The sequence below is a fragment of the Bos taurus genome, chromosome 24 (assembly GCF_002263795.3).
Source record: "Bos taurus isolate L1 Dominette 01449 registration number 42190680 breed Hereford chromosome 24, ARS-UCD2.0, whole genome shotgun sequence".
Taxonomy (NCBI): Eukaryota; Metazoa; Chordata; class Mammalia; order Artiodactyla; family Bovidae; genus Bos; species Bos taurus.
The window spans coordinates 51,011,432-51,023,941 of NC_037351.1; the positions used below are offsets into that span (position 1 = coordinate 51,011,432).

Consider the following 12,510-nt stretch of genomic DNA (forward strand, 5'->3'; position numbering starts at 1 on the left):
AATGGAATAAAAAACATCAGATTGCATCACACAGGGCAGAAGTAAGGATTTGTATCAGTGAGATACTTTCAGGAAACAGATGACACTCAAATTGAATAACTTGAGTTAGTTTAAACTTGGAAAGTACTATTTGCAAGAGCAAAAGCAGCAAGAGATGGTGCAGCATTGGGGTATAATATTAGAAGGGAGACCTTGCTATTTCTGTGGGCTTCACTGGTGGCTCAGGCGGTAAAGAATCCACCTGCCAATGCAGGAGATATAAGGAGGGCATGGCAACCCATTTCAATATTCTTGCCTGGAGAATCCCATGGACAGAGGAGCCTGGCGGGCTATAGTCCATGGGGTTGCAAAGAGTCGGACACAGCTGAGAGACTAACACAACTCCGAAGCCTGAAGATGTAAATGGAAAGAGCTTCTAGAATACTGTAAGGTTGGGGGTTGAGTTGCCTGATGGGGCTGTGGTCTTCAGAGGAAGCAGGCAGATGCCCCACACTAAGCTGGCAGGTGAGGGCCAGTATAAAATAAGTGCCCAGTCCCACTCCCCTCCTGCTTCCTCATCTCCCGCCTGCAGCTCTCAGTGGCCAAGACCACCTTCGGGCAGAGAGCAAATGAGTCCATGGATCTGCTGCATACACATCAGCTGGAGAAGGGTGGATACTGAGCTAGAAGAGCAGGAAGAACTAATCTAGACTAGTACTGCTTCCTGATGCTCTTGTGAGTGCCGAGTGGCAGTAGAAAGTAGCAGTACTTTGCTTACTGTGTGTTATGGTTAAAAACTGGAGAAAACGTAGGAGGAATTCCAAACCTTCCAAACTTAATGATTGGAATTGTTCTGGGCTGCAAGTTAAAGGTTTCAGAAACTGTAGCCAGGCCAAGCCAGGAGGGACAGCACGGATTCCATGGAGAACCTTCCCTTAACTCCACACCATATCCATCCCTCCTTACGAGAACTGCCTGCAGCTTTTACTGCACATGATGGGCTTGGATTATACTTTATTCAGCACTGCACGTTATGCTAGCATTTAAAATTCTTTGCGTCAAGTATGTAAGTTGGGTCTCCCTGATATTCTAAAGTCCTTCAGGGAAGAAGCAGGGTCATGGGCTTCTCATGTAACCTCCGCAGTGCTCAGAGGAGAGTGAAGCTGGCCAACCCCTGGAAATTTAATTACATATGAAGTACAAGAGGCCAGGGAGCCTCCCGGTCTTTCATCAGACCTGGTGCTTCAGACCTTGGTTCGCGCTGAGGAAACTATAATGAGTTGAACTTAAAACCTAATTCGTCCTAAGAAAAGTTTCCTTTAATGGTTAGTAAGGATATAACTGAAAGCCAGAAGTCATTTAGTTACTAGACTCATTGGAACCTTTGCAGGATCCATCTTTGAATTTTTTTTCCCCTTAGACTTTGACCTCTGCAAACCCAGAGACCATCCAAACTTGCCTCAATTATATTTCTAAGAATCTCAGTTCTCTACAGAGCCAAAGTATGTCAAAGAAAGTTCTGAACCTGAAAAAATGGAAATTCTACACCCCACTGAGTCCTAGGCTTCACCAGTCACCATTTGGGCAATCCTGAGTGGGTGAGGTGGCCTTGGTTGCTCAGCCATCTCATCATCAAAGCCACAAGGAGTCACTGTGAGGCTGAAGAGAGTGGTAATCAGAGCAGTTGAGGTTCAGAAAGAAAAGTTTCAAGGGTAGGGATGGAAGGTTTTTCCTATCTTCTAAATCCCATAAAAGAAGCTACGTTTTCCAACCTTCTTCCTCTCCAGTCCTTCATAACAGACAGAGAGACACAGACACACTCCTCCAAGAGAATCTCGCTGTCTCTAAAGGTGGCCGATTGCTGGTGGGGTGGGCGTCGGTTGTCTTTGCTGGAACCTTGGGTGAATGTGAAATCAAACGTGGGCTGAGGAAAGCTGCTCCCTGGTCATTTCTAGCATTACTTTACATATAGATTGGTTTTCTGAAGAAGCAACGTGGATTTTAGTTGTTCTGCACCGGGAGGGAGAGACACGGGGCTCAGGATATTGTCTTTGACATCCCTTTGATGTCCCTTTGACATCTTATTTTCAAGGAAAATAGATGTTTTGAGAAACACACAGTTTGCTTACAAAGCTTAAACGTGTCGTGTACCAACTCCACGCTTTCAATGTCTGTTACCATCTGTTATCCTTCAGAGTGAGAAGGTGGTAAAGAGGGTTCTGCCTGTTACAAGCTGTGTTGTATCCCCCAGAGGACTGCTGAAATCCTAACCCTGGTACCTGTGAATGTGACCTGGTTTGGAAAGAAGGTCTTTGCAGGTGTGATTGAGTTGACATGAGGTCGTATATGACAAGCATGTGTGCTAAGTTGATTCAGTCGTGTCCAACTGTTTGTGACCCCATGGAATGGAGCCCGCCAGGCTCCTCTGTCCATGGGATTCTCCAGGCAGGAATACTGGAATGGGTTACCATGCCCTTCTCCGGGGGAAATCTTCCTGACCCAGGGATCAAACCAGTGTCTCCTGAATCTCCTGCACTGCAGGCGGATTCTTTACCATGGAGCCACCAGGGAAGCCCCATATGATGAGAGAGGACCCTAAATCAGTATGACTGGGGTCCTTCGAGGAAGAGAAGAGGACATGTCCACAGAGGGAGATGATGTGAGGAGATGGAGGAGAAGCCAGGTGACTATGGAGGCAGAGAAGGGAGCAGCGCTTCTGTAGATCAAGGAGCGCTGGGGATTGTTGCTGTCAGTGGAAGCAAGGAGACAGGCAGGGACCAAATTATCCCTCAGCAGGAGCTAACCCTGCTGACACCTTGATTTCCAGCTTCTAGGCTCTAGACCGGAGAGAGAATCAATTTCCCTCAGTTTAAGCCACTCCTTTCTGTAGTATTGATATCAATACTTTGTTGTGGGGGGCCCTAGCAAACTCATATATTACCTCCTTTTCTAGCCAAGGGTTGTAACATGGTCTTAGCCACTACCAGCTTCTACAGAACTTTCATGATTTCTACTCTTAACGTTTCAAATGTTATAGACTTCATGTTTACCGTGTAGTATCACACATCTGGCAGATGTTGTACATTTAGCTCTTCATTGCAACATATTTTAACATCCTGAGTTTTCTGGGAAATGGTAAGGCTGGACTCAGGGCCCTCGATGATCCCTGTGAACCCATCCTCTGATTGGACCACCTGCTTAACAAACCTCTGGGGATAAAGCTTTTTAAAACTGAACTCTTCCAGGTGGAGAGAGACCTGGGTAAAACAGGGCCTCCTGGAAACTGAAGATCATCACACAGAAAGGCTCTCAGTGATGCTGAGAGGGGCACTTGCGGCTAAGGGAGATGGTCTGGCAAAGGGGAGCATCTGGAGGGAGGGCCAGGAGCGAGGTGCTGGGATAGATGGAGGCACAGAGAAGCCCTCCTTCAGATGTGTCGCCTGCTCCTTCCCGCAGGGCCGACGCGCTGGGATGTCATCCCTCTTTTAAGAGCAGAGGACGGGCTGCCTTAGGGACCCTCTGGGCCAGGCTTGGTCCAGCTCCACGTCGTTGTCCCTCTGAAGAGCCGCCCAGTCCCACAGGGCTGCCTCCCATCACAAGGATCTGGCTTGTCGGCTTTGGTTTTCTTTGGCTCCTCGGTTTTTCTTCGGAAGCTCCTCACGGGGCAGTTGGGCAGGCAGCTGCGGGACCGCTGCGGTGGTGGTTGTGCTGATTGATTGAACACCACAGGCGACACCGGCCAGAACACTCCTCACTCTGATTGTCCTGAGGGTCGGGCTCACTAATGAACGGGCTCTGATTACAGCCCGGCCTCTGAGAGCCTCCCTTCGGCCCAGGGGCTGACGCTTCTGCTGTAAGTACATCTTGAAAAGCATAGCAGAGTTCTCAGTGGGATCTGCTGCCATGGGAATGAGATTTGTTCAGCCTGCTCGTTGTTCTCAACACTGTTGCGAGGTGGCAGGCGATTCCACCCAAGCCAGGTGCTGCCACACAAAGCCACCTGCCAGTGAGCAATGGGGAAGAGCTGGCTTCCTGGATCCTGACATTAGGCCTGCGTGTTCCCAACTGGAACCAAGCTGGGAATCTCTCAGAGTTTGCTGGGGAGACTAGAGAGTGTGATGGCTCCTTCTAGCAAGGTCAGCTCTTCCCATTCAGAGACTGCTGCTTAAAGCTTTGGAAAACAATGAGGTTGACCTGTAATTTCACCTGCGCCCAGTTCCTGGTCAGTGACCTGGCAGGAAAGTGACCATAGGCATTTCACTCTTTCATTCTCTATTTCTGTCTCCAACTCCCTGGGTTGTAATAGGCAAACGGAGATTGATCCTTTTTTTTTTTTGGTAAAATAAAATGAATTCAATATGATTTCTAAAGTATCTCCTTGTTTTTAAAAAAAGTCTGGTGTTTCTATTTTAACTATTTCCACCCATATGTCATCTTCCATGGGCTCAGAGCTAACCATCCCTCGAAATGGGTTTCTGCCCTGAGAAGAAGCACATGAGAAGCTGAGCAGGAAACTTGTCTCGTTTCAGATTTACCCCAGACATGATTAGACAGTTACCCAGAGTGATGCTGTGCTGTCCAAGGTTCCCAGCCTCCTTGACCTGGGCATAGACACCTCATTCTCCCTTACTTGTGAGGAGCATCCTGGGTTTCTGCCCACTGAGCTGCTTGGGCCAGTGGTAATTGCATATCCTGACTGGGGCCAGGCTCTGAGGATGATTACAGTACCCGGAGAGCTGCCCAGTGTCATGCATACCACACTCTGCACAGACTCCTTCAACGCTGGCTGGGGTGGATGAATGGGAAGTTGGTTTCAAGGCTGAAGGTTTCAGCCCATCATAACAGGCTGAAGGGTTGAGGAGTCTAATTTTGGAGGCCCAGGGGAAGGAAGAAGGGACATTTGTGGGGCTTGTAGAAGCTAGGACTCTGGTGCCAGGAAGAACACAGGAGAGAAAGACAGGGCTTAAATCTGTGTATGAGAGGGTAAGGCAAGATCTGAACCTTCTTCCAAAAACCTTTGTTCAACAAGGTTTAGTTTTAGGAGAAGAGATTACAGTAGGCCAGTTAGAAGAACCTGGCTATGAGTTGGCAACTGCTTTAATAGCTTCTTTGGATTGAATTGTGCCCCCCCCAATAATAGATGTTGAAGATTAACCCCCAAATCTGTGATTGTGACCTTAGTTGGAAGTAGAATCTTTGGGGATGTAATCAGAGTAATATCCCCCAGTGGGTTAAATCTGATATGACTGATGCCCTTGGAAGAAGAGGGAAATGTGGAAGCAGATACTCAGGGAAGAAGGCTGTGTGAAGATGGGGGCAGGGATAGGAGTCACGCGCTTCCTTGCTAAAGACCACTACCGCATGCTGGCAACCCCCAGAAGCTAGGAGAGAGGCATGGAAAAAATTCTCTTTTATAGTCAGACGGAGCCAACTCACTTTGATTTCAGACTTCTAGCCTCCAGAACTGTAAAAGAGAATAAATTCACTTTGCTTTAAGCCACCCAGTTGGTGGTAATTTGTTATGACATTGCTAAGAAACTCAGTAACCAAGTTAATCTGATGTGGAACTGCTGAAGGGCTGATCTGGCCCTGCTTATATGTTCTTTGTGTGAGAGTCAGATGGGTTTCAAAGACGGATAAAGGGCTGAACCAAAAAGGGGGCTGTGAGGGCAGTGACTCTCGAATGATGTGGCTGGGTTGTTTTGAAGGTGGGTGTGTGTTGGTACATAACATAGCCACCAAGGCTTTATTACTAAATGTATCTATGTGTCATGATTACCAAGGTGGGATTATTTGTAAGTGGGCTGGGGCAATGTAATACACCATTTCTGTAGCTCGCGTCCCTATCCTTGAAGGCACAATCTTACAACTCCCCATCCTCCTACCTTAATTCCCTGACTTCTTCTCAACATGCAGTTTCAAAAACACATGTTAGAGGAACGTAGGGCAAAAAGATAAGGAGATTCCCTACCTAGTTCATCTGACAACTCTGTCTTAGGGAAACGCTAGATGATGTAACAAACAAACCCTAAAAATATTACTGTTTCACATAGTAAAAGTTCTTTTCCTCACTAATGTATTAATAATAGTTCAGTAGTCCTGGAAGGGAGGACAAGCTGGATCTGCTCCACACTGGTGATTCAGGGACCCGGGCTCCTTCCACATTGACATTTACATCCTTAATGGCCTTGAGTTCCCTGTTGTAGGGAAGGGGGTTTGTAAAAGTTCCATGTATATCTCAAAAGCCATGGTCTGTAAGTGAAAGTTTTGAGTTCCTCCATATTCTGTTGGAAAAGCAGACGCATGGCCCTGCCTGGGAGGGAGTTGGGCTGTGCTGGGAAATGTGGTGTCCGGCTCCGTGTCTCCCGGTCGTGCTCCCACGACAGATGGGCCCACTTTCTTGGTGGACAGCTGTCCATCTTTGTTATGGTCTCTTATATAATTTCAGAAATGTCACCACATAGTTCTCAGAAACTTCCTTTTACTTTTTATTTGAATTTTTATATAGCAGATAATAGAATTGGCAGCTAACTACAATAAAAAAAAATTGCCATTTTTTTTTATTCAGGTCTTCAAATAAGACCTGTGTTTTAATCCTGGCCCCAACATTTAATAATTGGCTAAATCTTGGGCAATTTACCTAAATTCTCTGAGTCCCCATATCCAGATGTGTAAAATAGAAATAGTAAAATATTTATTTGAAGTGTAATGATTAGAAATTATAAGTATACAGGGCTTGCATTTAATAAGTGCCTATTAAATAGGAGCTTTTCTTTTAATTTCAATACAGTTATCAGCAATGGATTTTTATAAGTTAACATGTTACTGTTAAACTAAAAATTTCCTTAAGTCTGAGATATTTTTCCTGTAATTTAAATGTTTCCACTTAATCATGGAAGTTAGAGTTAAAGATCTCTTGGACATCACTGTATTTGATTTCTGGGGATTTGGAATGACTTAGTCAAGGTTACAGAAGGATTTAGTCGCAGAGATAAGACTAAACCTCGTGACTTTTCGGCTTGTAGTTCAGTGCGCCATCCACGTCCTCCTGTTGAATTTATTGAAGATTGAGTACACCAAAATAGTAGCTTCCAAATAGGAACTTTCGGATAAACTTTTTGTCTGCTTTGGTTGGGTATGACTTCTGGGCTAGCCGTCATTTTCCTGAATCTCATCTCATTTTTAGTATTGTTGTGCCAGAACGCTTCCCTGATGGCTCAGACGGTAAAGAATCTGCCTGCAGTGCAGGAGACCTGGGTTCGATCCCTGGGCTGAAAAGGTCCCTTGGAGAAGGGAATGGCAACCCACTCCAGTATTTTTGCCAGGAGACTCCCATGGACAGAGGAGCCTGGAGGGCTATCGTCCACGGAGTCGCAAAGAGTCAGACACGACTGAGCAACTAACACACAATGAATTTTGTTGTTTCTAGAGAGTTTATTCCTTCCTAGTCATTAAAATATGACTTAAATAGCAATGCTTTTAAAGGACATGAAAACTGATTTGCCTGTGTGCTGTGTTTTACACCAGTATTTTTCTTTTTGCTCCTCCCTTTCCAAACCTTTGGACCTCCTTTCTTTCAATGATTTTCTGATGGTTAAGAACAAATCATCTCTGTATGTTTGTGAGTATATGGGTGAGTGTGTGTGTTATCAGTTCATAAATAGATTATAATATTGTACAGTGTAAATGCCAAACAATTAAGCAACTTTATTTTGAGAGAGCTGAATTTCTGATAAACATTATCAAGAAGTATATAGACCTCCAGGTCTGACTCTATGGTCATGTGTTGAATATTAGTAGGAAGAGTGAGTAGTCATAGCTGGGCATAGTAGCATATTAACTGGATCCAGCATGGTCCTTTCCTTTTTTTTCTTAAGGGATAGTCTTTGCCAACCTCAGTAGAGAGGAATTAATAACCAGGAACCAGAACTGTACTGCCTGACAAGCCTGGAGGAGGTCTGCTGTGGTGTTTCTGTAACCCTGGAAGACTAGGTGATGGTCACCCACCTCAACAAGGCTTCACCAGATCAAACACTCTAGGCTGTGGGAAGATCATAAAGTATTCTTAGCATTAGAGGCCTATGACATGGAGATGTCAGAGACTGGAGCCTGTCTCCAGCAGGATTAGTTCCTCTAGACATGCTTCCAAAGGGTAGTTCAGGCTCAGGCCTTGAATGGAGGCTCTTCTGGGAGTGCTCCTTCTCCTTCCTCTGCGCCTCCCTGTTCTCATGCGTCTCCTCCTTGAAAACTCCTCAGTTTGGATCTGCTCATCTTCAGCTTCATGAATGGCCTTCTCCTGCCCACCTTCAGAAGCAAAGGTGGGATCCCTGGTCCTTCCATGTCTTGGAAATGAGAAAGCTCCATTCTTTGTCCAGATATTAATAAAAGTGTTCCTTAGCTGCAATAGATTGATCAGAATATGTTCTGGCCCCCAAAACTATAGCCCATTTCCTTATTATTCACCTAGGAAGTAATCTCATTTGACCACATTGAGAGTCCTAAAAGGGCAATCCCATTTAATATCTCAAGAAGAACAGAGAGTTCTAGAGGTAACATGGATTTCACTTTACCTGTGTTGAAATATTGGATTGGCCAAAAATTTTGTTTGGGTTTTCCTGTATGATCTTATGGAAAAGCCTGAATGAATTTTTTGGCCAACCCAATATTAAGCCCTTGTATCATTGGATTAAAGACGTTTTGACTTCTTCCTACTTCTAAGTGGCCCAACAAGTGTTTCCCCATCCTACTTACTATACATATCTGGCACGCTCATATTGCTATCCAGAAAGTGAGGCAATGGTTTTGATTATTTTCCTCTATTCAAATATACCAAATATGGGGATTGGCATCCAGGCTATTTTCACTTCATTCTTCCAATAAAGAACACAGAAAAATAAAAGACACTCATTAATAATTTGGTTTAGATTAGGAAGATGTATTAGTAAAAATTCTTAACTGTGCAAGTGACAGAAAGTCAACAGAAGCTAAGAAGAAAAAAAAGGTTAATTAATATAAATGTGAAGTTCAAGGGAAGTAAATTTAGCTCCAGACCTGGCTGGTCCTAGATAGCATATTAAAAAGCAGAGACATTACTTTGTTGACAAAAGTCCGTATAGTCAAAGCTATCGTTTTTCCAGTAGTCATGTATGGATGTGATAGTTGGACCATAAAAAAAGCTGAGCTTAGAAGAATTGATGCTTTTGCACTGTGGTGTTGGAGAAGACTCTTGAGAGTCCCTTGGACTGCAAGGAGATCCAACCAGTCCATCTTAAAGGAAGTAAGTCCTGACTATTCATTGGAAGGACTGATGCTGAAGCTGAAACTCCAATACTTTGGCCACCTGATGCAAAGAAGTAACTAATTTGAAAAGACCCTGATGCTGGGAAAGATTGAAGGCAGGAGGAGAAGGGGATGGCAGAGGATGCAATGGTTTGATGGCATCACTGACTTGATGGACATGAGTTTGAGTAAGCTCTGGGAGTTGGTGATGGACAGGGAAGCCTGGCGTGCTGTAGTCCATGGGGTCAAAAAGAGTTGGACACGACTGAGCAACTGAACTGACTGACTGGCTGGTCCAGAGATACTGAGCACTATTCTCTCTCTTCCCTTATCTCAGTGAAACCCTTGCTTTGGATTTCATCATGGATTGGCATGACTGCTGGCAGTCTCAGAGCCAACTGTTGTTACAGGTCCTGAATCCTCTTGGATGATGGCTCCAGAAGGGATCTTGGCTTAGTGTACTTTTCATCTGAGAACCACTCACTGGGGAGAGGGTCATTTTACTAATTTGATAAATCTGGGTCTTATGTCCAATTTGGGTGGCAGAACTAACCCAGCTCAACCAAAAGGATAGAGCAGAATTATCTTAGAAAGTTGGAGGGCAAGTTTCTCTTAGGGAGGAATGCTGTGTAGATAACAAATCTCCGTGTGTCTACTCCAGGAATGGTCTATGGTGTCCTAATGGGAAACACCTAATATACAATAGCAAATGTTGTATAATTAAATACTGAAACGCAGATCCCAGAAGGGCAGTGTGGAAGGAGCTTCCAAAAAAGACGGAAAGCACAGAGAAATGAGGATAATCAGAGAATATTTCATACAGAGGGGATCTTCAACCTGGATTTTAGAGAAAGGTTTCAGACAGATAGTGGTTAGTAAAAGAAACGAAAACACTGGCAGGAAAACAGAGTTGGGGAGCCTGAGATAGTGAGAGTTCACATCAAGGCAAAGCACGGTTCATCCCAGACAGAAGACGGTCCACGGCGCAGCTCCCTACCTTGGCAGTTTCTCTGTCAGCAAGCTGACTTACGATGGTTCACTCCTCTCTGTTCACTTGGCTTCCTTCAACAGAATCAAAGCACTGCTTGCATTTGGGGAATCTGAGACCTACTAAATGGTAGAGGCTTTGGGGACTGGAGAAGGGAGTGAGAGACTCTAGGCTTTTCCTCAATCCTCTTCCTTCCCTGCTGTCAGGTGCTTGAAATTGCATCCAGAAGACAATGTTCATTGACAAGACTTTGGTTTTTGGGGCTCTAAAATCACTGCAGATGGTGACTGCAGCCATGAAATTAAAAGACGCTTGCTCCTTGGAAGAAAAGTTATGACTAATCTAGACAGTATATTAAAAAGCAGAGAGATTACTTTACCAACAAAGATCCGTCTAGTTAAGGCTATGGTTTTTCCAGTGGTCATGTATGGATGTGAGAGTTGGACCATGAAGAAAGCTGAACACCAAAGAATTGATGCTTTTAAACTGGGGTGTTGAAGAAGACTCTTGAGAGTCCCTTGGACTGCAAGGAGATCCAACCAGTCAATCCTAAAGGAAACCAGTCCTGAATATTCATTGGAAGGACTGATGCTGAAGCTGAAACTCCAATACTTTGACCACCTGATGTGAAGAACTGACTCATTTGAAAAGACCCTGATGCTGGGAAAGATTGAAGGTGGGAGGAGAAAGGGACAACAGAGGAGATGGTTGGATGGCATCACTGACTCGATGGACATAAGTTTGGATAAACAGGGAGGCGTGGTGTGCTGCAGTCCATGGGGTTGCAAAGAGTCGGACACAACTGAGTGACTGAACTGAACTGACAATGCTCATGAAATGCCTGATGTGCCCATTCCTGGAGAGAGGGGCTCTGTGACAGATTCTTTCATGTGATGAGGCTTATGAATGAGATCAGGAGAGTCAGGTTGGTAAAGTAGGTAAAGGACTGGAAGTGTGAAAGTGTTAGTTGCTCAGTCGTGTCTGACTCTGTGCGACCCCATGGACTGTAGCCCACCAGGTTCCTCTGTCCATGGGATTCTTCAGGCAAGAATACTAGAGTGGGTTGCCATGCCCTCCTCCAGGGGATCTTCCCAATCCAGGGATCGAACTTGGGTCTCCCATATTGCAGGCATATTCTTTACCATCTGAGCCCAGGAAAGCCCAGGTAAAGGACTGGAAAAAGATAAAACCCAGAGATGAAAGGTGGGTGAGTGGGGAACAGAGGAATGAGACAAGAAAGGGTAGGACACCTCAGTCAGGGACAAACTGCACGGGCCAGGGCGCTGTGGCCTGGGGAGGCGGGCGGGTGCCCGACAAGCCCCTGTCCTGCTGTGCTGCTATGTTGTAGAAGCTTCTCTCACAGCAATGTTGTGGTTTTCTAGTCGCCAAGTCATGTCCGACTCTTTTGTGACCCCATGGGCTGTAACCCTACCAGGCTCCTCTGTCCATGTGATTCTCCAGGCAAAAACACTGGAGTGGGTTGCCATGCCCTTCTCCAGGGGATCTTCCTGATCCAATGATGGAACCTGTGTCTCCTACATTGGCAGGCGGATTCCTTACCACTGAGTTACCTGGGAAGCCCCTACAACAATGTAAAGCAGTGTAAATATTTCTGTGTAGGCACATTGCATTTTATATGCTGAGAGTGTGCCTGTGTGTGAGTGTAAATGTGTGTCGTGTTGTGTTATCTGAAGAACTGTGTAACCTTTGGGTTTTAGGTCATATTACGCTGGGGAGGAGTGTCCTCACTCTGGTCCACAGCACAGGGCTCAGCGAGTGAGCTGAACGAGCAGGCGGCTTCGTGGTCTGCCTCTGGCGTGATCACGATGCAGCCCTGCTCCTGGGGGCCCTTTGTGACTTGCTCTGGGCTGCACTCCCATGTTTATTTTGGGAATAATGGAGACTCAGAACCCAGCATGACACTGCCTGACAATTTATTTTTAAAGGGGTTATAAATATGTAATTCCTTGAACAAGAAATCAAAGCTCTTCAAGTATGTTTTATAATCAGCTGTAATCTCTGAAATAAACTGGCTTACACCTTAATGCAATTTGCATTAATAATTTCATTTTCTTTAAAATATCAGCATTTGCTTTGCTGGCATGTGAGACACACCGCCAACAGTTGTCTGTTGCAAAGCCGAGCTTGGAGGCCTGTCGCAGGTGCCCCTGACAGAGTGCCTCCCACTGCAGCTCATGCAGGGTTCATATCCCCTTTCTTACTTTCTGAGACATTCACTCCCAGTTCTCCTTTTTGTCCTGAAT

The 12,510-nt window shown here is 45.3% G+C and overlaps 1 long non-coding RNA gene across 2 annotated transcripts in view; it reads left to right on the forward strand.

Annotated features, from left to right (window-relative positions):
• LOC132343790 (uncharacterized) overlaps positions 1–12,510 on the forward strand; it is a 75,552-nt gene that overhangs the window by 36,378 nt on the left and 26,664 nt on the right. The window lies entirely within an intron of this gene.